This window comes from Danio rerio, chromosome 3 (assembly GCF_049306965.1).
Source record: "Danio rerio strain Tuebingen ecotype United States chromosome 3, GRCz12tu, whole genome shotgun sequence".
NCBI lineage: Eukaryota > Metazoa > Chordata > Actinopteri > Cypriniformes > Danionidae > Danio > Danio rerio.
In genome coordinates this window covers 40,536,554-40,564,327 of record NC_133178.1, presented here as the reverse complement: position 1 = coordinate 40,564,327, position 27,774 = coordinate 40,536,554, and the positions used below count along the sequence as shown (strand labels likewise).

Sequence of the window (27,774 nt, the reverse complement as noted above, 5' to 3'; positions counted from 1 at the left end):
AGGGCTGGTGTGTCCTGCATATTTTAGTTTTAAACCCTATTAAACACACCTGAACCAGCTAATCAAGCTCTTTCTAGGTATACTAGAAACTCACAGGTACACAGCAAATTCATCTGAGTTAAATTCTCGGTGTTGAAGCATTTCAGAGTAAAGTGTTGACGTTAAAGAGTTAGATTTTGATAAATGAATATAATAAGAGTTAGAATTGATTTTATTCAGTGCGAAATCAAGGAGTTATCTTTTCTACACTTGGTGGTGTTATTTCCAACATCCGGGAATTCATGCAGCCCCAGTCACTGAAGAATTTTCCAGACGCCATTTTCCATCTGAGGTTTAGAACAGCAACTGGTGAGTCAAACTACCTAAATGTTGGTATTTTACTGACTTTCTTTAAGGAAATACAGTTGTAAACATATTGTTAAGTTAATAACTTCAGAATGGAGTGACAATTTTAAACTTCTGCGGTTCATTCATGGTCGTTTGTGTATCTAGCTTAACTGCATTACGTTACTATTCACTTCTTTTCAAGAATGTTTTATATATGCTCACGCATACATAATGCATAAAAACATCAAATGTACATGTTCAACACATTTCTGTCACGCTTAATGCCATTTTGTGCATTGTTACCCATCTGTAAAATAAAATCGACACTTCTCCTTTAATTCGAAACAAACTAGCGAGAGATTCACCGGAGCAGCCTAACCTACTCTGCCCGGATGCTAACGGCAACACAGGACGGTTTCCATGAGCTCTGGAGAGTTTCTAAAACATATCTGGTGGGTAAATGAACATATGCTTACTTGTAAAAGGCTTCCTGACTAAAACATATGATTGTTTGTTATTCATGTACGTTAATTTGGTTGTTTTAAACACCGCGGCCCTTTTAAACTGGTTCATTCGTGGCCGTCCATATACCGTTAGTCCATAGACTCGCGTGATAACGTACGCTTGAATTATATTAAGCGTTGACAACCATTAAAGTCGGAATGTTAACATTAATGTCTTTAAATGACCGCGCTTGCACTTTCTCAGACTTTTAAGGTTACAGAAGTCTCCCGGAAGTTGTGGGACTAACGTTAACGTTATCCCGCAAATGCACAGAGACTCCCAGATGCCCAAGTAGATACCCGCAAATGAATGATAATCTCCCGGAAATCGCGCGTCTCCCGCCCGGTCATTAAACACTTTGCACACCCCAGTCCACCACTGCGGTCAAGCCAGCCGCGGTTCGGAAAAACACAGTCAAGCCAGCCGCGCTTTATATTTTGGTGCGCGCGTATTATTATCATTACGGTAATGTCAACAGCCACACAGAGAGCGCTCCACAGAGCACCCATTTCGCCCAGAACAGAGAGATGACAACGAAATATAAGTTTATCCCCCTTTCCTCCCACGTATGCTTTATTAAACAATTTATTAGCTTTTTTGACTGTTGTTATTTTAAGAAATTGGTTTCTGGGCTTACCTTTAATTTCCTCAAGTCTATCTTTTTGCTACAAATGATTTTATAGCAGATCAAACGGACAGAATAAATATACGATTTCTAAATACACAGAATGCGTTTCTACTTCTCCTAGCCAACTACAGTACATTGCAAATAAAGTTGAATGCAGTTTTATACATCGTGCCTAACCTCAGAAAGTGAAAATAATCATAAAGTAGTCCAACATAGCATTGTTTAAGTTACAAATATATGTTGGTTTTATTTAAAGGGTATTTAAAAATGTATGCTTCTTTCAGTATATGGGATATGGGGCATTATTACACTTTAGATGACTGTAAAGACCTTATTATTTGTTATAAGTAGAATAGAACAACAATAAGATCGATGCAGGAAGTCAAATACTAACATCATATGAAGCCTGTTTTATTGCAGCATTTTGGAGAAATGTACCATTAACACACTTTAAAGTGCTATAAAGAAATAAGTAGAAAAAAAAACAAAGTTTGGTTCTGATACAGGATGTACATGCATACCTCATGTGAAAGACCTCATTTAAGTTAACAGAAGAAAACTATGGACAGGACATCCAATATTATATGCATACCTCATAATAACTTACTGCAGCATTTTGGAGAAATGGGCTATTAATGAGCTATAAAGTCTTTAAAGTGTTATAAATACATTGTTTGGAATAAGTTAAATAAAAGAGTGATCAGGTCTGATACTAGATGTCCCATGCTATATGCATATATACAACATATGAATCATTTTTACTGCAGCAATTTGGAGAAAAAAAAATTGCTCATTTAAAAGATGTAGAAAAAAAACAATAGTCAGGTCTTATACAGGACATCCCATACTAAACCTCATATAAAGACTTGTTACTGCAGTGTTTTGGAGAAATTGGGCATTAACATTACTCAAAGTGTTATGAAGACCCAATTTTCAATAAATAGACAAAAAACAATGATCAGTTCCTGTACAGAACATCACATACAATATGCATACTACATATAAACACTTCTTACTCCAGCTATCTGGAGAAGTGGGACATTAACATAATCTAAAGTGTTATAAAGACCCCATTTCGATTAAGTAGAAAGAAACAATGGTCAGTTCTTATTCAGGACATCCCATACTATATGTGTACTTCACATGAAATCTTTTTTACTGCAGCGTTTTGGAGAAACTGGGTATTAACCTATTATAAAGTGATATAAAAACCCCATTTCTAATAAGTAGAAAAAAACAATGGACAGTTCTTATACAGGACATACTATACTATATATGTACTTCACATGAAGCGTTTTTACTGCAGCATTTTAAAGAAACGGGGTATTAACATAATATAAAATACTATAAAGACCACATTTTAAATAGGTAGAAAAAATCTATGGTCAGTTCTTATACAGGACATCCCATACTATATGTGTACTTCACATGAAACCTTTTTACTGCAGTGTTTTGGGGAAATTGTATATAATATATTTCAAAGTGTTCTAAAGACCCCAATTCAAATAAGTAGAAAAAAAAAACAATGGTCAGTTCCTTTACAGGACATCCATACTATATCTGTACTTCACATAAAACTTTTTTTACTGCAGCATTTTGGAGAAAAGGGGTATTGAAATAAAATAAGGTGCTATAAAGACCTCATTTCAAATAAGTAGAAAAAAACAATGGTCAGTTCTAGTACAGGACATCCCATACTATGTGTGTACATTACATGAAACCTTCTTACTGCACTGTTTTGGAGAAATGAGGTATTAACACAGCAAAGTGATATAAAAACCCCACTTCAAATAAGTAGAAAAAAACAATGGTCGGTTCTTATACAGGACATCTCATACTATATATGTACTTCACAAGAAACCTTTTTACTGCAGCATTTTAGAGAAACGGGGTGTTAACATAGAAAAAATGTACTATAAAGTCCACCTTTCAAATAAGTAGAGAAAAACAATGGTCAGATCTTATACACAACACCCTTATCTCTGTGTGTACTTCACATGAAAGCTTTTTACTGCAGCATTTTAAAGACACGGGGGAATTAACATAGTATAAAGTAACATAAGGACCCCGTTTTAAATAAGTAGAAATAAACAATGGTCAGTTCTTATACAGGACATCCCGTACTATATGTGTACTTCACATTAAACCTTCTTACTGCACTGTTTTGGAGAAATTGTATATTAATATGATTTAAAGTGTTACAAAGACCCCATTTTTAATAAGTAGAAAAAGACAAGGGTCAGTTCTACAAAGGACATCCCATACTATGTACTTGACATGAAACTTTCTTACTGAACTGTTTTGGAGAAATGGGGTATTAACATAATATAAAGTACTATAAAGACCCCATTTCCAATAAGTAGAAAGAAACAATGGTCAGTTCTTATTCAGGACATCCCATATTATATGTGTACTTCACATAAAAACTTTTTACTGCACTGTTTTGGAGAAACGGGGTAATAACCTGATATAAAGTGCTATAAAGACAGCATTTCAAATAAGAAGAAAAAGACAATGGTCAGTTCTTATACAGGACATACCATACTATATGTGTACTTCACATGAAACCTTTTTACTACAGCATTTTCGAGAAAGGGGGTATTAAGCCAATATAAAGTGCTATAAAGACCCCATTTCAAATAAGTAGAAAAAAACAATGGTCAGTTCTTATACAGGACGTCCCATACTATATCTGTACTTCACATGAAACCTTTTTACTGCAGCATTTTGGAGAAAGGGGGTATTAACATAATATAAAAAACTATAAAGACCCCATTTCAAATAAGTAGAAAAAGACAATGGTCAGTTCTTATACATGACATACCATACTATATATGTACTTCACATGAAACCTTTTTACTGCAGCATTTTGGAGAAACTGGGTATTAAGCCAATATAAAGTGCTATAAAGACCCTATTTCAAATAAGTAGAAAAAAACAATGGTCAGTTCTTATACAGGACATACCATACTATATGTGTACTTCACATGAAACCTTTTTACTGCAGCATTTTGGAGAAAGGGGGTACTAACATATTTTATAGTGCTATAAAGAGCCCACTCCCAATAAGTAGAAAAAAACAATTGTCAGTTCTTACATAGGACATCCCATGCTATGTACTTGACATGAAACTTTCTTACTGCACTGTTTTGGACAAATGGGGTATTAACATAATATAAAGTACTATAAAGACCCCATTTCCAATAAGTAGAAAGAAACAATGGTCAGTTCTTATTCAGGACATCCCATACTTTATGTGTACTTCACATAAAAACTTTTTACTGCACTGTTTTGGAGAATTGGGGTAATAAGCCAATATAAAGTGCTATAAAGACCGCATTTCAAATAAGTAGAAAAAAACAATAGTCAGTTCTTATACAGGACATACCATACTATATGTGTACTTCACATGAAACCTTTTTACTGCAGCATTTTGGAGAAAGGGGGTATTAACATAATATAAAGTGCTATAAAGACCCCATTTCAAATAAGTAGAAAAAGACAATGGTCAGTTCTTATACAGGACATCCCATACTATATGTGCACTTCACATGAAACCTATTTACTGCAGCGTTTTGGAGAAAGGGGGTATTAACATAATATAAAGTGCTATAAAGACCGCATTTCAAATAAGTAGAAAAAGACAATGGTCAGTTCTTATAATAGGACATCCCATACTATACCTGTACTTCACATGAAACCTATTTACTGCAGCGTTTTGGAGAAAGGGGGTATTAACATAATATAAAGTGCTATAAAGACCGCATTTCAAATAAGTAGAAAAAGACAATGGTCAGTTCTTATACATGACATACCATACTATATATGTACTTCACATGAAACCTTTTTACTGCAGCATTTTGGAGAAAGGGGGTATTAACATAATATAAAGTGCTATAAAGACCGCATTTCAAATAAGTAGAAAAAGACAATGGTCAGTTCTTATAATAGGACATCCCATACTATATGTGCACTTCACATGAAACCTATTTACTGCAGCGTTTTGGAGAAAGGGGGTATTAACATAATATAAAGTGCTATAAAGACCCCATTTCAAATAAGTAGAAAAAGACAATGGTCAGTTCTTATACATGACATACCATACTATATATGTACTTCACATGAAACCTTTTTACTGCAGCATTTTGGAGAAAGGGGGTATTAACATAATATAAAGTGCTATAAAGACCCCATTTCAAATAAGTAGAAAAAGACAATGGTCAGTTCTTATACAGGACATCCCATACTATATGTGCACTTCACATGAAACCTATTTACTGCAGCGTTTTGGAGAAAGGGGGTATTAATATATTATAAAGTGCTATAAAGACCGCATTTCAAATAAGTAGACAAAAACAATAGTCAGTTCTTATACAGGACATACCATACTATATGTGTACTTCACATGAAACCTTTTTACTGCAGCATTTTGGAGAAAGGGGGTATTAACATAATATAAAGTGCTATAAAGACCCCATTTCAAATAAGTAGATAAAGACAATGGTCAGTTGTTATAGAGGACATCCCATACTATATGTGCACTTCACATGAAACCTATTTACTGCAGCGTTTTGGAGAAAGGGGTATTAACATAATATAAAGTGCTATAAAGACCGCATTTCAAATAAGTAGAAAAAGACAATGGTCAGTTCTTATAATAGGACATCCCATACTATATCTGTACTTCACATGAAACCTATTTACTGCAGCTTTTGGAGAAAGGGGGTATTAACATAATATAAAGTGCTATAAAGACCGCATTTCAAATAAGTAGAAAAAAACTATGGTCAGTTCTTATACAGGACATACCATACTATATGTGTACTTCACATGAAACCTTTTTACTGCAGCATTTTGGAGAAAGGGGGTATTAACATGATATAAAGTGCTTTAAAGACCCCATTTCAAATAAGTAGAAAAAGACAATGGTCAGTTCTTATACATGACATACCATACTATATATGTACTTCACATGAAACCTTTTTACTGCAGCATTTTGGAGAAAGGGGGTATTAACATAATATAAAGTGCTATAAAGACCCCATTTCAAATAAGTAGAAAAAGACAATGGTCAGTTCTTATACAGGACATCCCATACTATATGTGCACTTCACATGAAACCTATTTACTGCAGCGTTTTGGAGAAAGGGGGTATTAATATATTATAAAGTGCTATAAAGACCGCATTTCAAATAAGTAGACAAAAACAATAGTCAGTTCTTATACAGGACATACCATACTATATGTGTACTTCACATGAAACCTTTTTACTGCAGCATTTTGGAGAAAGGGGGTATTAACATAATATAAAGTGCTATAAAGACCCCATTTCAAATAAGTAGAAAAAGACAATGGTCAGTTCTTATAGAGGACATCCCATACTATATGTGCACTTCACATGAAACCTATTTACTGCAGCGTTTTGGAGAAAGGGGTATTAACATAATATAAAGTGCTATAAAGACCGCATTTCAAATAAGTAGAAAAAGACAATGGTCAGTTCTTATAATAGGACATCCCATACTATACCTGTACTTCACATGAAACCTATTTACTGCAGCTTTTGGAGAAAGGGGGTATTAACATAATATAAAGTGCTATAAAGACCGCATTTCAAATAAGTAGAAAAAAACTATGGTCAGTTCTTTTACAGGACATACCATACTATATGTGTACTTCACATGAAACCTTTTTACTGCAGCATTTTGGAGAAAGGGGTTATTAAGCCAATATAAAGTGCTATAAAGACCCTATTTCAAATAAGTAGAAAAAAACAATGGTCAGTTCTTATACAGGACATACCATACTATATATGTACTTCACATGAAACCTTTTTACTGCAGCATTTTGGAGAAAGGGGGTATTAACATAAAATAAAGTGCTATAAAAACCCCATTTCAAATAAGTAGAAAAAAACAATGGTCAGTTCTTATACAGGACATCCTATATTATATTTGCACTTCACATGAAACATTTTTACTGCAGCGTTTTTGGGAAACAGGGTATTAACATATGATGAAGTGCTATAAAGAGCCCATTTCCAATAAGTAGAAAAAAACATGGGTCAGTTCTTACATAGGACATCCCATACTATGTACTTGACATGAAACTTTCTTACTGCACTGTTTTGGAGAAATGGGGTATTAACATAATATAAAGTACTCTAAAGACCCCATTTCCAATAAGTAGAAAGAAACAATGGTCAGTTCTTATGCAGGACATCCCTTACTTTATGTGTACTTCACATAAAAACTTTTTACTGCACTGTTTTGGAGAATTGGGGTAATAACCTAATATAAAGTGCTATAAAGACCGCATTTCAAAAAAGTAGAAAAAAACAATAGTCAGTTCTTATACAGGACATACCATACTATATGTGTACTTCACATGAAACCTTTTTACTGCAGCATTTTCGAGAAAGGGGGTATTAACATAATATAAAGTGCTATAAAGACCCTATTTCAAATAAGTAGAAAAAGACAATGGTCAGTTCTTATACAGGACATCCCATACTATATGTGCACTTCACATGAAACCTATTTACTGCAGCGTTTTGGAGAAAGGGGGTATTAACATAATATAAAGTGCTATAAAGACCGCATTTCAAATAAGTAGAAAAAAACAATGGTCAGTTCTTATACAGGACATACCATACTATATATGTACTTCACATGAAACCTTTTTACTGCAGCATTTTGGAGAAGGGGTATTAACATAATATAAAGTGCTATAAAGACCCCAATTTAAATAAGTAGAAAAAAACAATGGTCAGTTATTATACACGACATCCCATACTATATCTCTACTTCACATGAAACCTATTTACGGCAGCATTTTAGAGAAATGGGGTATTAACATAAAATAAAGTGCTATAAAGACCCCATTTCAAATAAGTAGAAAAAAACAATGGTCAGTTCTTATACAGGACATCCCATACTATATATGTACTTCACATGAAACCTTTTTACAGCAGCATTTTAAAGAGAAGGGGTATTAACATAATGTAAAATACTATAAAGACCGCATTTTAAATATGTAGAAAAAAACAATGGTCAGTTCTTATACAGGACATCCCATACTATGTGTGGACTTCACATGAAACCTTATTACTGCAGTGTTTTGGAGAAATTGTATAATATTATATTTCAAAGTGTTATAAAGACCCCAATTTAAATAAGTAGAAAAAAACAATGGTCAGTTATTATACACGACATCCCATACTATATCTGTACTTTACATGAAACCTATTTACTGCAGCATTTTAGAGAAATGGGGTATTAACATAATATAAAGTGCTATAAAGACCCCATTTCAAATAAGTAGAAAAAAACAATGGTCAGTTCTTATACAGGACATCCTATATTATATTTGCACTTCACATGAAACATTTTTACTGCAGCGTTTTTGGGAAACAGGGTATTAACATATGATGAAGTGCTATAAAGAGCCCATTTCCAATAAGTAGAAAAAAACATGGGTCAGTTCTTACATAGGACATCCCATACTATGTACTTGACATAAAACTTTCTTACTGCACTGTTTTGGAGAAATGGGGTATTAACATAATATAAAGTACTCTAAAGACCCCATTTCCAATAAGTAGAAAGAAACAATGGTCAGTTCTTATGCAGGACATCCCTTACTTTATGTGTACTTCACATAAAAACTTTTTCCTGCACTGTTTTGGAGAATTGGGGTAATAACCTAGTATAAAGTGCTATAAAGACCGCATTTCAAAAAAGTAGAAAAAAACAATAGTCAGTTCTTATACAGGACATACCATACTATATGTGTACTTCACATGAAACATTTTTACTGCAGCGTTTTTGGGAAACAGGGTATTAACGTATGATAAAGTGCTATAAAGAGCCCATTTCCAATAAGTAGAAAAAAAAATGGTCAGTTCTTAAACAGGACGTCCCATACTATATGTGTACTTCACATGAAACTTTTTTACTGCAGCGTTTTGGAGAAACAGGGTATTAACATATTATAAAGTGCTATAAAGAGCCTATTTCTGAAAAGTAAAAAAAAAAAAACAATGGTCAGTTCTTATACAGGACATCCCATACTATATGTGAATTTCACATTAAATCTTTTTTACTGCAGCATTTTGTAGTATTAGGTTACTAATTTAATTCAAAATGTTATAAAGACCCCATATCAAATAAGTAGAAAAAAACAATGGTCAGTTCTTATACAGGACGTCCCATACTATATCTGTACTTCACATGAAACCTTTTTACTGCAGCATTTTGGAGAAAGGGGGTATTAACATAATATAAAGTGCTATAAAGACCCCATTTCAAATAAGCAGAAAAAGACAATGGTCAGTTCTTATACATGACATCCCATACTACATATGTACTTCACATGAAACCTTTTTACTGCAGCATTTTGAAGAAACGGGGTATTAAGCTAATATCAAGTGCTATAAAGACCCCATTTCAAATAAGTAGAAAAAAACAATGGTCAGTTCTTATACAGGACGTCCCATACTATATCTGTACTTCACATGAAACCTTTTTACTGCAGCATTTTGGAGAAAGGGGGTATTAACATAATATAAAGTGCTATAAAGACCCCATTTCAAATAAGCAGAAAAAGACAATGGTCAGTTCTTATACATGACATCCCATACTACATATGTACTTCACATGAAACCTTTTTACTGCAGCATTTTGAAGAAACGGGGTATTAAGCTAATATCAAGTGCTATAAAGACCCCATTTCAAATAAGTAGAAAAAAACAATGGTCAGTTCTTATACAGGAGATCCCATACTATATGTGCTCTTCACATGAAACCTTTTTACTGCAGCATTTTAAAGAAACTGGGTATTAACATATTTTATAGTGCTATAAAGAGCCCATTTCCAATAAGTAGAAAAAAACAATGGTCAGTTCTTAAACAGGACGTCCCATACTATGTGCACTTGACATGAAACCTTTTTACTGCAGCGTTTTGGAGAAATTGGGTATTAAAATATTATAAAGTGCTATAAAGACCGCATTTCAAATAATTAGAAAAAAAAAACAGTGGTCAGTTCTTATTCAGGACATCCCATACTATGTGTGTACTTGACCTGAAACCTTTTTACTCCAGTGTTTTGGAAAAATTAGGTATTAACATATTATAAAGTGTTATAAAGACCCCAATTCAAATAAGTTGAAAAAAACAATGTCAGTTCTTATACATGACATCCCATACTATATCTGTACTTCACATGGAACCTTTTTACTGAACAATTGGGTATTATTATAATTCAAAATGTTATAAAGACCCCATTTCCAAAAAGTATTAAAAAAAACAATGATTAGTTATTGTACAGGACTTCCCATACTAAATGTGTACTTCACATAAAAACCTTATTACAGCAGGGTTTTTGAGAAATGAGGTTTAACATAATTTAAAGTGTTTCAAAGACCCAATTTCTTGTAAGTAGAAGAAAACAATGGTCAGCTCTTATGCAGGACATCCTATATTATAAGCGTACTTCACATGAACACTTGTTACTTCAGTTTTTTGGAGAATTGGGACATTATTACTTTTCAGATTGATATAAACACCCAATTTCTAATAAGTACATAAAATCATCAGCTCTTGTACATATGAAGACTTCTTACTGCAGCAAGTTCTATAATGACCCAATTTCTACTAAGTAGAAGAAAACATTGATCAGTCGTACAGGACATGCAATGCTATATGCATATCTCAGACGAAGACTTGTTACTGCATCGTTTTGGAGAATTGGGACATTGTTACCTTTTAGATTGCTACAAACACCTCATTTCTAATAAGTAGAAAAAAGAACAGTCATTTCTTTTACAGGACATCACATACTATATGCATACCTCATAGGAAGACTTGTTACTGCAGTGATCTGGATTAATGGGGCGTTACTACTCTTCAGATGACTATAAAGTGTCCATTTCGAATGAGTAGAATAAAATAATGGTCAGTTTTGATACAGGACGAATGTGTCAAGGACAGACAGCACATCACAGTTTTCCACAACTCCAAATGTGTCAGGGATACACAGAATTGCAGTTCCCTTCCTGCTGAGGAACTATATTTATTGACCTCCATAGTAATTGTTTTTTTTTCTAAAATGGAAGTCAATGGTTACCAGTTTTCAAGTTCATTCTAAATATCTTTTATGTTCAACCAAAAGAAGGAACTAATAAATGTTTGTAACCATTTGATTGCCAGTGCATAGTGCGTTCATTTTCACTTTTGGGTAAACTACAGTATCTCTATGAAATTAACCAAACATATTTGTTTTGTCTTTGTCTTTGTACCCTACATTTGGAGCAGCACCACTCATCATCCCCAATAATATCATTTTGTTATAATGGTACAATAATAGCTTGAGACAGTTGGGATGATGCCATCAACCTAACTGATCACTGAATTGTCCATTGAAGAACTGACTGTTTTTTTTTTTTTTTTACTTATTAGAAATGGGGTCTTGATAGCCATCTAAAAGGTAATTATGTCCCTTTTCTCTAAAACGCTGCCATAAGAAGTCTTCATATGAGGTACGCCTTTAGTATGGGACGTCCTTTTTAAGAACAGACCATTGTTTTCTTCTACTTATTAGACATTGGGTCTTTATGACACTTTGAATGTTATTATTCCTCTATTTCTCCAAAATGCTGCAGTGACAAGGTTTCATGTAAAGTAAGCATATATTATGGAATGTCATGAATGTGAACTGCCCATTGTTTTCTTCTACTTATTAGACATTGGGTATTTAAAGCACTTTATACAATGTTTATGCCCAAATTCTCCAAAACACTGCAGTAACAAGTCTTCATCTGATAAATACATGTAGTATTGGATGTCCTGTACAAGAACTGACCATTGATTTTTTCTACTTATTAGAAATGAGGTCTTTTTAGTACTTTAAGTTGATACCTATTTCACCAAAATGCCGCAGTAGGATGGTTTCATGTAAATTATGCATACAGTGAGGGACGTCCTGTACAAAAACATAAAGCACTTTATATTATGTTAATGTCCCAATTCTCCAAAAAGTGGCAGTAAGAAGGTTTCATATTAGGTATGCATACAGTATGGGATGTCCTCTACGAGTATTCAGCAATAGGAAGAGCTGAGCATTGTTATTTTTTTCTACTTTTTAGAAAAGGGGTCTTTAAAGCAATTTATAAGTTTAATACCCAATTTCTCGAAAATGGTGCAGTAATAAGTTTTAACATGAAGTATGCATAAAGTATAGGACATCCTGTATGACAACTGACTATTGTTTTTTCTACTTATTAGTAATGAGGTCTTTATAGTACTTCATATTATGTTAGTGCCCCATTTCTCTCAAAAGTAGTAGTAAGAAGGCTTTATATGATGTATGCAAATTTTATGAGATGTCCTCTACAAAAACTGACTATTTTTGTATTCTACTTCTAAAAAATGGGGTCTTTAAAACACTTGAATTTTGTTATTTCCCAATTTCTCCAAAATTATTTGGTGAGAAGTCTTCACATGAAGTATGTGTATAGTATAGGAGGCCCTGTATGAAAACTGGCAATAGTTTTCTTCAACTTATTAGAAATGGGGTCTTTATAGCACTTTGTAATATGTTAATATCCCATTTCTCGAAAATGCTGCAGTAAGAATAATCCATGTGAAGTACGCATATAGTCTGGGATGTCCTATATAAGAACAGACCAATGTTTTTTTCTACTTATTTGACATGCGGTCTTTGTATCACTTTATAATAGGTTAATACCCCATTTCTTCAAAATGCTGCAATAAAAAGGTCTCATGTGAAGTACACATAGTATGGGATGTCCTATATATGAACTGACCATTGTTTTTTCTACTTATTTGAAATGGGGTCTTTATAGCACTTTGTAATATGTTAATACCCTGTTTCTCCAAAACACTGAAGTAAAAAGGCTTTATGTGAAGTACACATATAATATGGAATATCCTGTATAAGAACTGACTATTGTTGTCTTCTACTTATTTAAACTGTGGTCTTTATAGCACTTTATAATGGGATAATACCCCATTTCTCGAAAATGCTGCAGTAAAAAGGTTTCATGTGAAGTACATATATAGTATTGGATGTCCTATATAAGAATCAACCATTATTTTTTTCTACTTATTTAAAATGCGGTCTTTATAGTACTTTATATTATGTTAATACCCCGTTTCTTTAAAATGCTGCAGTAAAAAGATTGTATGTGAAGTACACACATAGTATGGGATGTCCTGTATGAGAACTGACAATTGTTTTTTTCTACTTGAAATGCGATCTTTATAGCACTTTATATTAGATCTATACCCCATTTTTCCAAAGCAGTGCAGTTAGAAGGTTTAGTGTGAAGTACACATATAGTATAGGATGTCCTGTATAAGAATTGACCATTGTTTTTTCTACTTATTTGAATAGAGGTTTTTATAGCACTTTATAATAGGTTAATACCCCCGTTTTTTTAAAATGCTGCAGTAAAAAGTTTTCATGTGAAGTACACACATAGATTAGGATGTCCAATATAAGAACTGACCATTGTTTTTTTATACTTATTTGAAATGGGGTGTTTATAGTACTTTATATTATGTTAATAGCCAGTTTCTTTAAATTGCTGCAGTAAAAAGGTTTCATGTGAAGTACATAAATAGTATGGGATGTCCTGTAAAAAAACTGACCATTGTTTTTTCTACTTATTTAAATTTAAGTCTTTATAGTACTTTATATTATGTTAATGCCCCGTTTCGTTAAAATGCTGAAGTAAAAAGGTTTCATGTGAAGTACATATATAGTTTAGGATGTCCTGTATAAGAACTGACTATTGTTTTTTCTACTTATTTGAAATTAGGTTTTTATGTCACTTTATAGTATGTTAATACCCCATTTCTTTAAATGCTGCAGTAAAAAGGTTTCATGTGAAGTACACATATATTATGGGATGTCCTGTATAAGAACTGACCATTGTTTTTTCTACTTATTTTTAATGAGGTTTTTATATCACTTTATATTATGTTAATACCCCATTTCTTTAAAATGCTGCAGTAAAAAGGTTCATGTGAAGTACACATGTACTATGAAATGTCCTGTACAAGAACTGACCAATGTTTTTTTCTACTTATTTAAAATGCTGTGTTTATATTATGTTAATACCCAATTTCTTTAAAATGCTGGAGTAAAAAGGTTTTATGTGAAGTAGATATATAGTATGGGATGTCCTGTATAAGAACTGACCATTGTTTTTTATACTTATTTGAAATGGGGTTTTTATATCACTTTATATTATTATGTTAATACCCCGCTTCTCCAAAACAGTGCAGTAAGAAGTTTTCATGTGAAGTACACATATAGTATGGGATGTCCTGTATAACAACTGACAATTGTTTTTTTCTACTTATTTAAAATGCGGTCTTTATAGTACTTTATATTATATTAATAGCCCATTTCTTTAAAATGCTGCAGTAAAAAGTTTTCATGTGAAGTACATATATAGTATGGGATGTTCTGTATAAGAACTGACCATTGTTTTTTTTCTACTTATTTAAAATGCAGTCTTTTTAGTACTTTATATTATGTTAATACCCCGTTTCTTTAAAATGCTGCAGTAAAAAGCTTTTATGTGAAGTACACACATTGATTAGGATGTCCTGTATAAGATTTGACCATTGTTTTTTTCTACTTATTTAAAATGCAGTCTTTTTAGTACTTTATACGTTTACATTTAGTCATTTAGCGGACGCTTTTATCCAAAGCGACTTACAAATGAGGACAAGGAAGCAATTTACACAACTGTTAGAGCATTAATGAATAAGTGCTGTAGGCAAGTTTCAGGTGTGTAAAGAGTGTGAGAAGCAAAACATTAGTATTTTTTTATAGTAAGTGGAGGAGTCAGAGAGGGTGTTGCATATTAGTAAGGAAAGTGGAGACTAAATTGTTATATTAAGTTATATTATATTATGCTAATACCCCATTTCTTCAGGATGCTGCAGTAAAAAAGTTTCATGTGAAGTAAATTTATAGTATGGGATGTACTGTATAAGAACTGGCCATTGTTTTTTTCTACTTATTTGAAATGCGGTCTTTATAGTACTTTATAATATGTTAATACCCTGTTTCTCCAAAACGCTTTAGTAAAAATGTTTCATGTGAAGTACACATATAGTATGGTATGTCCTGTATAAGAACTGACCATTGTTTTTTTCTACTTATTGGAAATGGGCTCTTTATAGCACTTTACAATATGTTAATACCCTGTTTCTCCGAAACGCTGCAGTAAAAAGGTTTCATGTGAAGTGCACATATAGTATGGGACGTCCTGTATAAGAACTGACCATTGTTTTTTTCTACTTATTGGAAATGGGCTCTTTATAGCAATTTATAATATGTCAATACCCTGTTTCTCCGAAACTCTGCAGTAAAAATGTTTCATGTGAAGTGCACATATAGTATGTGATGTCCTGTATAAGAACTGACCATTGTCTTTTTTTCTACTTATTTGAATTGGGGTCTTTATAGCACTATGAATAATGTTAATATCCCGTTTCTCCAAAACGCTGCAGTAAAAAGTTTTCATGTGAAGTACACATATAGTATGGGATGTCCTGTATAAGAACTGACCATTGTTTTTTTTTTTACTTATTTGAAATGGGGTCTTTATAACGTTTTGAATTACATTAGTAACTTAATACTCCAAAACACTGCAGTAAAAAGGCTTCATGTGAAGTACAGATATAGTATGGGATGTCCTGTATAAGAACTGTCCATTGTTTTTTTCTACTTATTAGAAATGGGGATTTTATATCACTTTATAATATGTTAATACGCCGTTTCTCCAAAACGCTGCAGTAAAAAAGATTTCATGTGAAGTGTACATATAGTATGGGATGTCTTGTATAAGAACTGTCCATTGTTTTTTTCTACTTATTAGAAATGGGGTTTTTATGTCACTTTATAATAGGTTAATACCCAGTTTCTCCAAAACGCTGCAGTAAAAAAGATTTCATGTGAAGTGCACATATAGTATAGGATGTCCTGTATAAGAACTGACCATTGTTTTTTTCTACTTATTAGAAATGGGCTCCTTATAGCACTTTATAATATATTAATACCCTGTTTCTCCAAAACGCTGCAGTAAAAAGGTTTCATGTGAAGTGCACATAGTATGGGATGTCCTGTTTAAGAACTGACCATTGTTTTTTTCTACTTATTGGAAATGGGCTCTTTATAGCACTATAAAATATGTTAATACCCAGTTTTTTTTAAAATGCTGCAGTAAAAAGGTTTCATGTGAAGTACACATATAGTATGGGTTGTCTTGTATAAGAACTGACCATTGTTTTTTTCTACTTATTTGAAATAGGGTCTTTATAGCACTTTATATTGGCTTAATACCTCGTTTCTCCAAAATGCTGCAGTAGAAAGGTTTCATGTGAAGTACATATATAGTATGGTATGTCATGTATAAGAACTGACCATTGTGTTTTTCTACTTATTTGAAATGGGGTCTTTAAAGCACTTTATATCATGTTAATACCCCCTTTCTTCAAAATGCTGCAATAAAAAGGTCTCATGTGAAGTACACATAGTATGGGATGTCCTATATAAGAACTGACCATAGTTTTTTTCTACTTATTTGAAATGCGGTCTTTATAGCACTTTATATTATGTTAATACCCCCTTTCTCCAAAAGCTGCAGTAAATAGGTTTCATGTGAAGTACAGATATAGTATGGGATGTCCTATTATAAGAACTGACCATTGTCTTTTTCTACTTATTTGAAATGCGGTCTTTATAGCACTTTATATTATGTTAATACCCCTTTCTCCAAAACGCTGCAGTAAATAGGTTTCATGTGAAGTGCACATATAGTATGGGATGTCCTGTATAAGAACTGACTATTGTTTTTTTCTACTTTTTTGAAATGCGGTCTTTATAGCACTTTACATTAGGTTATTACCCCAATTCTCCAAAACAGTGCAGTAAAAAGTTTTAATGTGAAGTACACATAAAGTAAGGGATGTCCTGCATAAGAACTGACCATTGTTTCTTTCTACTTATTGGAAATGGGGTCTTTAGAGTACTTCATATTATGTTAATACCCCATTTCTCCAAAACAGTGCAGTAAGAAAGTTTCATGTCAAGTACATAGTATGGGATGTACTATGTAAGAACTGACCCATGTTTTTTTCTACTTATTGGAAATGGGCTCTTTATAGCACTTTATCATATGTTAATTCCCTGTTTCCCAAAAACGCTGCAGTAAAAATGTTTCATGTGAAGTGCAAATATAGCATGGGATGTCCTGTATAAGAACTGACCATTGTTTTTTTCTACTTATTTGAAATGGGGTTTTTATAGCACTTTATTTTATGTTAATACCCCCTTTCTCCAAAATGCTGCAGTAAAAAGGTTTCATGTGAAGTACATATATAGTATGGTATGTCCTGTATAAGAACTGACTATTGTTTTTTTCTACTTATTTGAAATGCGGTCTTTATAGCACTTTATATTAGGTTATTACCCAATTCTCCAAAACAGTGCAGTAAAAAGTTTTTATGTAAAGTACACATAAAATATGGGATGTTCTGAATAAGAACTGACCATTGTTTCTTTCTACTTATTGGAAATGGGCTCTTTATAGTACTTTATATTATGTTAATACCCCATTTCTCCAAAACAGTGCAGTAAGAAAGTTTCATGTCAAGTACATAGTATGGGATGTCCTATGTAAGAACTGACCATTTATTTTTTGTACTTATTGGAAATGGGCTCTTTATAGCACTTTATCATATGTTAATACCCTGTTTCCCAAAAACGCTGCAGTAAAAATGTTTCATGTGAAGTGCACATATAGTATGAAATGTCCTGTATAAGAACTGACCATTGTTTTTTTCTACTTATTTAAAATAAACTCTTTATAGTACTTTATATTATGTTAATACCCCGTTTCTTTAAAATGCTGCAGTAAAAAGATTGTATGTGAAGTACACACATAGATTAGGATATCCTGTATAAGATCTGACCATTGCTTTTTTCTACTTATTTGAAAGGGGGTATTTATAGTACTTTTTTCTATGCAATACCTTGTTTCTCCAAAATGCTGCAGTAAAAAGGTTTCATGTGAAGTACACATATAGTATGGGATGTCCTGTATAACAACTGACAATTGTTTTTTCTACTTATTTGAAATGGGTTTTTTATATCACTTTATATTATGTTGTTAATACCCCGCTTCTCCAAAACAGTGCAGTAAGAAGTTTTCATGTGAGGTACACATATAGTATGGGATGTCCTGTATAACAACTGACAAATGTTTTTTCCTTCTTATTTAAAATGCGGTCTCTATAGTACTTTATATTATGTTAATATCCCATTTCTTTAAAATGCTGCAGCAAAAATATTTCTTGTGAAGTACACACATAGATTAGCATGTCCTGTATAATATCTGACCATTGTTTTTTTTCTACTTATTTGAAATGGGGTTTTTATACAACTTTATGTTATGTTAATACCTCATTTCTCCAAAACAGTGCAGTAAGAATGTTTCATGTGATGTACACACAAAATATGGAATGTCTTGTACAAAAACTGACCATTGTTTTTTTCTACTTATTTGAAATGGGGTCTTTATAGCACTTTATATTATGTTAATACCTAATTTCTCTAAAATGCTGCAGTAAATATGTTTCATGTGAAGTACATATATAGTGTGGGATGTCGTGTATATTAACTGACCATTGTTTTTTCTACTTATTTAAATTAGGGTCTTTATAACACTTTGAAATATAATATTATACAATTTCTCCAAAACACTGCAGTAATTAGGTTTCATGTGAAGTCCACACATAGTATGGGATGTCCTGTGTAAGAACTGAGAATTGTTTTTTTCTACTTATTTAAATTGCGGTCTTTATAGTATTTTATATTATGTTAATACCCCGTCTCTTTAAAATGCTGCAGTAAAAAGGTTTCATGTGAAGTACATATATAGTATGGTATGTCCTGTGTAAGAACTGACCATTGTTATTTCTACTTATTTAAGTTGGGGTCTTTATAACACTTTGAAATATAATAATATACAAATTCTCCAAAACACTGCAGTAATAAGGTTTCATGTGAAGTTCACACATAGTATGGGATGTCCTGTATAAGAACTGACCGTTGTTTTTTTTTTCTACTTATTTAAAATGGGGTCTTTATAGTATTTTATATTATGTTAATACCCTGTCTCTTTAAATTGCTGCAGTAAAAAGGTTTCATGTGAAGTACACATAGAGTATGGGATGTCCTATATAAGAACTGACCATTGTTTTTTTCTACTTATTAGAAATAGGCTCCTTATAACACTTTAAATTATATTAATATACAATTTCTCTAAAACAGTGCAGTAAGAAGATTTAATGTGAAGTACACATATAGTATGGGATGTCCTGTATAAGAACTGACCATTGTTTTTTTTTTTACTTATTTAAAATAAACTCTTTATAGTACTTTATATTATGTTAATACCCCGTTTCTTTAAAATGCTGCAGTAAAAAGTTTTTATGTGAAGTACACACATAGATTAGGATGTCCTGTATAAGATCTGACCATTGTTTTTTTCTACTTATTCGAATTGGGTTTTTTATAGCACTTTAAAATATGTTAATACCCTGTTCCTCCAAAACTCTGTAGTTAAACGCTTTCTTGTGTAGTACAGATATAGTATGGTATAAGAACTGACCATTGTTTTTTCTTACCTATTTGAAATGTAGTCTTTATAGCACTTTTTATTAGGTTATTAGCCCGTTTCTCCAAAACAGTGCAGTAAAAAGATTTCATATGAAGTACACATATAGCATGGGATGTTCTGTACAGGAACTGATCATTGTTTTTGTCTACTTATTGGAAATTGGGTTTTTATAACACTGAGTAATGTTAATACCCAATTTCTCCAAAACACTGCAGTAACAAGTCTTTATTTGAAGTTTAGAATGTGATGTCCTGTATCAGACCTGACTATTGTTTTTTTCTACATATTTTAAATGAGCATTTTTTTTCCAAATTGCTGAAGTAAAAAGTATTCAGATGTAGTATATATGCATATAGCATGGGACATCCAGTATCAAACCAGATCAGTCTTTTATTTAACTTATGTCAAACAATGTATTTATAGCACTTTAAAGACTTTATAGTTCAATAATAGCACATTTCTCCAAAATGCTGCAGTAAGTTATAATGAGGTATGCATATAATATTGGATGTCCTGTCCATTATTTTCTTCTGCTCACCTAAATGAGGTCTTTTACATGAGGTATGCATGTACATCCTGTATCAGAACCAAACTTTGTTTTTTTTCTACTTATTTCTTTATAGCACTTTAAAGTGTGTTAATGGTACATTTCTCCAAAATGCTGCAGTAAAACAGGCTTCATATGATGTATGCTTAGTATTTGACTTCCTGCATCAGATCTTATTGTTGTTCTATTCTACTTATAACAAATAATAAGGTCTTTACAGTCATCTAAAGTGTAATAATGCCCCATATCCCATATACTGAAAGAAGCATAACCTTTTAAATCCCCTTTAAATGAAATAAACATATATTTGTAATTCAAACAATGTTTTGTTGGACTACTTTATGATTGTTTTCACTTTCTGAGGTTAGCCACGTTGTATAAAATTGCATTTAACCTTATTTACAATGTACTGTAGTTGGCTAGGAGAAGTAGAAACGCATTTTGTGTATTTAGAAATCGTATATTTATTCTGTCCGTTTGATCTGCTATAGAATTATTTGAAGCAAAAAGATAGACTTGAGAAAATTAAAGGTAAGCCCAGAAACCAATTTCTTAAATTAACAACAGTCAAAAAAAAGCTAATAAACTGTTTAATAAAGCATACGTGGGAGGAAAGGGGGATAAACGTATATTTATGTTGGCTTGAGAAAGCCAACATACTGTAATGCTACTTAAACTTATTCTTATTATTATTCTTATTATTATTATTATTCCGGCTTCTGACCAAAAAAAAGCAATCGCTTCTCCTCCCAGGGCTTAGATGCTACAAGCCCCAAATTTGGTCAAAAGCTGTCTATTGCCCATGAGATGGTTGCTGTATGTCCTCATGCCGATAAGATTTGTAGTTTTTGAATTAAAAATTTTTTTAATTAAAAAATTGTAAATATTACAATCGAGTATTTGGGGCTTATAAAAAAGTATACAATCCTCAAATTTGGCCAAAAGATGTGCTTTAAATTGAAGATAATTATCATATTTATTTGGTGTAATTATAAATAACAGTTTTCCTATAAATATTTTTTTTATATTAAATTTGTTCATTTCAAACCTAAAGCTTGTCAGAGTGTCCACGAGATGGCGCCAGAAGACAGAAAAATTGAGTTTACTGCACCTTTGCACCTTTAAGAGGCACTTTCCCTTTAAGAGGCGGAGATATCCGGGCTGACTGTTTTTGCTCTACAGAAAGTTCGGCTCATTTCAGACGTGCTTGTTACAACATTTGAAGCTGTTTACATTAAAATTTCTCAGCAAAAATACACAAATACAAGTGATACAACTCTATTTAGTGTTCCTTTAAGAGGCAGAGAGATCGGTGATCAAAATCGAGGTGAGGTTGAACTTAATTCTGGTCATCAGTCATTCATATTATGCTCGGGGTGAACTCCATAAAGCGTAATAAAACTGATCTGGATGCAGAATCATCCGCGTCGGAATCGACCCGCATGCAATTCTGTCTGCTACCCTGTGAGTTTTAAATACATGCCTCTGATGTTGGCAGAAACATAACTTTACTTCGGATATTTCTTTCAAAACAGAATATTCTGTGCCGTGAAAAAGCCTTCTCCTCTACTTGTGATAATGAAAATGAAAGCCATGCGAACATTCACGTATATTATACAATAAACATATTGAATATAAAATCATTCTAACTTTATTTTTAATCTGTATTTTAACCCTCTAAAACAGCTATGTCCTTGCCACAAAACTAATAATCCATCTTCAAAACCTACAATTTCTTTCCATTCGGTCCGGTCGGACCTGAACGTCTTTATACCGTTGTAATCACGTGTAAATTCTAACAAAGACAATGTTTGCACTTTTTAAATCACATTTTATTTATTGTGCAAAAATAAATCCAAACAGCATCATAACCAATAAAAACACACAGCAAAGAAAATGTATTTTAAAATAGTGAATATATATATATATATATATATATACATACAATGTATGAAGATTTTTTATATCCCCTTAATATGCTCTGCTGTTGCTGCATCAATTTCTCTCTGTAACATCTGGATTGCAATTTACATTGCAATGTTCACAATTTATTATTATGGGGGGAAAATCCAAACAGTATTATAATGTTTTAAAGCAAAAATGTTAAGAACAATTACTTACAAACAGTGAAAATAAAGTGTGTGTATATACATATATATACATACAGTTGAAGTCAGAATTATTAGCTCCCCTGTTTATTTTTTCCCCAATTTCTGTTTAATGGAGGGAAGATTGTTTCAGCACATTTCTAAGCATAATAGTTTTAATAACTCATTTCTAATAACTTCTTTATTTTATCTTTGCCATGATGACAGTAAATAATATTTGACTTGATATTTTTCAAGACACTTCTATACAGCTTAAAGTGACATTTAAAGCCTTAACTAGGTTAATAAGGTGAACTAGGCAGGTTAGGGTAATTAGGCAAGTTATTGTATAACGATGGTTTGTTCTGTAGATTATCAAAAAAAAATTGCTTAAAGGGGCTAATAATTGTGTCCCAAAAATTTTTAAATAATTAATAACTGCTTTTATTCTAGCCAAAATAAAACAAATAAGACTTTCTCAAGAAGAAAAAATATTATCAGACATACAGTGAAAATTTCCTTGCTCTGTTAAACATAATTTGGAAAATATTTAAAAAAGGGGAAAAAAAATCAAAAGGGGGTTAATAATTCTGACTTCAACTGTATATATGTATGTATATATATACATACATATATACATATATAACACATACACACATTTATGGTTAGGGTTATAAGGATTATTTCTTAATCCCCCTTTTATGTTGGCAAAAACATAAGTTTACTTCAGATATTTCTTTCAAAACAATATTCTGTGCCGCAAAAGAGCCTTCTCCTCACTTGTGATAATGACAATGAAAGCCAAGCTTTTGGCCTATGCTCTACCAAAAAAAAAAATAAAATCACCCAGGTGATGACAACTAAATATTACGATTATAACATTGTGTTAGTGGCCAGTGGGGTGGAACAACGTCATTGGTCAGAATTAACCACGTGATGAAGACGGCCTATAATATTGTATTTAATGCGATTTTCTTCCTGTAAACTGTATATAACTATATAACTATAACTATATATATAATGCTGCAAATTACTGTAAATTGACTGTACTCTATATTAACTGCAAAAATTATAAGACTGATTAAATAAAAGACAAATTAACTAAATGCATGTGCTATTGTTTCATTAGTATTTTAATTTAATATTTTTCTTTATATGATATTTATTATAATGTAATTTTGTTCAGATTATAATATATACTATAAATACTAACTATACTATAGTGATCTGCATTAAACTACCTGAACAAATCAGTCCTCTCTCTCTCTCTCTCTCTCTGTCTCTCTCTCTCCCTCTCTCGATTTGATCAAAAATGTAAATGAGGCCTTCCGATTAACAGTCCAGTGGACCCTAGCAACAGCCTAGAAACCACTCAGAACACCCTAGCAACTACCTAGGAATGCCTTAGCTACACCTTAGCAACCGCCTAGCAACCACTTCTCAACCGCTGTGCTTCCTGCCAACTGCCTTTGAGTCCCCGGCGCAGTCACGTTGGCTTTCTCAAGCCAACATCAAAGTTCGTCAACGAACTTTAGGTTCTAGTTCGTTGTTATCTCTCTGTTCTGGGCGAAATGGGTGCTCTCTGGAGCGCTCTCTGTGTGGCTTCTGACATTACCGTAATGATAATAATACGCGCGCACCGAAATATAAAGCGCGGCTGGCTTGACTGTGTTTTTCCGAACCGCGGCTGGCTTGACCGCAGTTCTCCACCGCATCCCTCCCAGCTCTTCAGGTACGTCGCGCGCAAGTCACCCCCACCGCTCTTTAACGTTAGGTACGTCGCGCGCAACTCAGCATTGTTCTTTAGGTACTTATTTCTCCCGCTACCTCCCGCAAATCAACTCTATCCCCCGAAAATTACTTTTCCCAACTCGGGATGTCTGACGTTAGTAAGTTAGGCTATTTCTGTAGTCAGGAACATCTTAGTCAAGCTTTTTCTCCCGCATGATATTGTGCTTAAAACTATAGGCTAAACTTAGCATGTACTGTACACAACATTTCCTTTTTATTAAAGACAATTTAGTGCGTTGTAAACAGCCGCCTGTCTGTAAAATTAATCAACTGATTCATATTTGAGCAGCCTAATGATGATACAGGTTTGATTTGTAGATTTATTATCAATAATCAACATCTGAATCAAAAGATATCTGAAAAAGTGTGAGGCATACTTTGTGATGTTCATCTCTCCTTTTTATCTGAAGGTTATGCATATGTGTTAGATACTAATTTTTTGTTGTTTTTTTTAACAGCCACAGTTCTCTGTACAATAACACAAGACCCTGTGACGGTGGCTGATTAGAGACGGATGGTGTATTTCCAGAGTTGGTGAAATGACCAAGCACACCTTCTTGGTCATATGTGGTGATAATAATGAAGGTATGTTTGATAAAGTTCTGTATTTGTTTCACAATAAGCTGAGAGGGTATTAGAGCATTAAAGAATAATGAATGACATGAAGGTGATAAGTTTTGTATTGTGGGTGAACTGTTACTTAAATAATGTTTTGCTCTTTACTTTGCACTTCTGCTTATCCTAATATTTTAGGTTATATTTGGACCTGAAACATCTGCTAGACTCCAGTAAAGGTGGCCTCAATACTGGACCTGAAAGGGCCTAACAAGTTGAATCTGGTAAAGAAACACGCACGCACACGCACGCACGCACGCACGCACGCACACGCTTACAGAAAACTGTTGTTTATGAAGTTTATGAATATTTTTTACACTGGCCAATATTTTGGGGAAGTCAGCATCACTAAATGATATAAAAGATTTTAAGCTCCTCTAAATTTTGCTCCAAGTGTTGTGTTAAATTCAGCATTCTGGACAGACAGCTGCCTGTTTGTCCAGTTCTAGTCATAGTGGTTAACCTAATTGTTTTTGGAGATGCAACAGTGATGTGTGTGTTTTTTCTACTTTTCCATATCCTGTCACCTCAACCAGCTGGGAGAGTCAAGTTGTGGATCATCATGAAGATTTTCAAAAGGTGAGTTTAGATTTCTTGAATGTTTTATTTACTTTAAATGTTCTTTTAAATATATCATAGAATTTGATTGCAATTTGTTTTCAAACATTTTTCTTAGTCATGCTGGAGTCTTGAAGAGCTCTTAGATGACCATCACCCTATATCCGTGCATCAGGAACCACCAGACGAGCGATCAGCAGCTGCTACTGTACATCGTCATGGATAAAAAGGTCATCCTGTGGCTGGGAAGCACTTTATTCACAGGACATGCTTGATGAGATTTCCTAGCTCCAGTTTGTTTTCACACAAGTTTACAGCATTTATACCTTCATTTAAACTGCTCTGTTTGATATGGAGGACCAAGGAAACACCAGAAGTGAAAGATTTGCAAGCCAAGTTGTTTAAAATGTAATTTCAGAAGAAAACTATGAGTGACACTATATTGAACTTTCAAATTGCTCTGATAACACATCAAGTTTGGACTAAAGGACTGAAACAGCCTTTTTGAGCACTGGTCATACATATTTTGTTGATACTGTCTGTACTAATAAAACATTTAAAGCATATTTGACATTGTTGCATTTTAAAAACTGAATGAATTGTTGAAGTGGTGAATGTTTTCAAATAAAATGTTTTTTTCTTTTGTAATTTACAGTCTATTTGACCTTTTTACCATATTTACACTCAAGAGAGTTGAATAAAATAACAATATATTACACCAGGCGGTGTTAAATATAGTTACATTTTTTAACTCTGCCCAGAGTTAAAATTAACCCTTACTTCGGTGTCAATATGCCAACCCTTTTGAAAGTGTTGATTTAACTTTGTTTTGAGTGGACCCCATGAGACACTTTCAAAGTGTTGAAATTAACACCCATAGAGTTGTTTTGGGTCCCCATATTTTGCTGTGTAGGTGTGTTGAAGGAAGTTGGAGCTAAACTATGCAGGACACCTGCCCTCCAGGACTGAGTTTGGACACTCAATCATTGAAATGCAGCATTGCCTAATGTGTACACTTTTTTAATAAAAATGAGAATATAGATGCATTACTATAAGGAATATGCACAACAAACATCAAATAAACTACAACCATCACTAGAAACATGAATAGACGCTATATGACGTAGTGAAGTGCACAAAAATCTTTCACTTGACTAAAGATGATGCCATCTAGTGGCATAAAATAAAGAATTCACAGTTTAGTTAGTTGTGTGTAGCTATGTGCGTGGGTAGTTTTAATTTGATTGATGAAACTCGTTCACAAGTTTGTCTGAAGGAAAATATAAATCGTCTTTCAGAGTGTGTCACTGTTGAATGGAAACCGAACAATGGGACTTATCTAAACACCGCATTTCTTGTTGTATTGCAGCATTCTTAACATTTTTCTCGCGTTCCATTTGTTCTATGACATGTTAAAGGGATAGTTCACTGGGAAATAAAACGCACTCACCTGCAAGTTCATTCAAGGCTAAATGGTGCTTTTATCTTCTGTTGAACACAAAGATAATCATTGATAATCATTTTTAATTTTAGCCTATTTTTATTTAACCATTATTTAACTCTCTAAGATTAGAAATCTGCGTTTTTAATTCAACCAACAACAAGAGCTTCTGGAGAATTTTGTCACTTATTGTATAAATTACATAACTTTGCTACATCCTGTCTCTTCTTTTGCCACCCTTTGCACTCTGATGTGTACACAATGAATACAATGTTCCTGAGTTTGTTTGTTTATGAAAATCCACATCATATCACTTTGCCTTCTGCAAAGAACCCATATAGTGTGAATAGTTTTAAACAAAATCGAATAAAAAAACTTATCTGTGTGGAAAATATCTATAAAAATCTTCCCCCACTAAAACTAACTTTTGAACGATGGAAATATTTATTGAACCATTTGATAATTTTGAAACCTTCACAATATTAAATTCCCAGATTTCCAAGGCATGTTAACTGTAATTTTCACAGTAAATTACATTAGGGTCACTATACA

General features: G+C 32.9%; 1 long non-coding RNA gene across 2 annotated transcripts; it reads left to right on the top strand.

Annotated features, from left to right (window-relative positions):
- Nucleotides 1-291: 291 nt before the first annotated feature.
- Nucleotides 292-26,346, top strand: LOC141381257 (uncharacterized). Of its 2 annotated transcripts, none has more exons than XR_012401160.1 (5): nucleotides 292-348; nucleotides 25,067-25,193; nucleotides 25,362-25,447; nucleotides 25,760-25,802; nucleotides 25,900-26,346. It is a non-coding gene; the product is annotated as an uncharacterized lncRNA (long non-coding RNA). The 2 variants fall into 2 exon arrangements; XR_012401162.1 differs by lacking the exon at nucleotides 292-348 and adding an exon at nucleotides 24,456-24,549.
- Nucleotides 26,347-27,774: the final 1,428 nt, after the last annotated feature.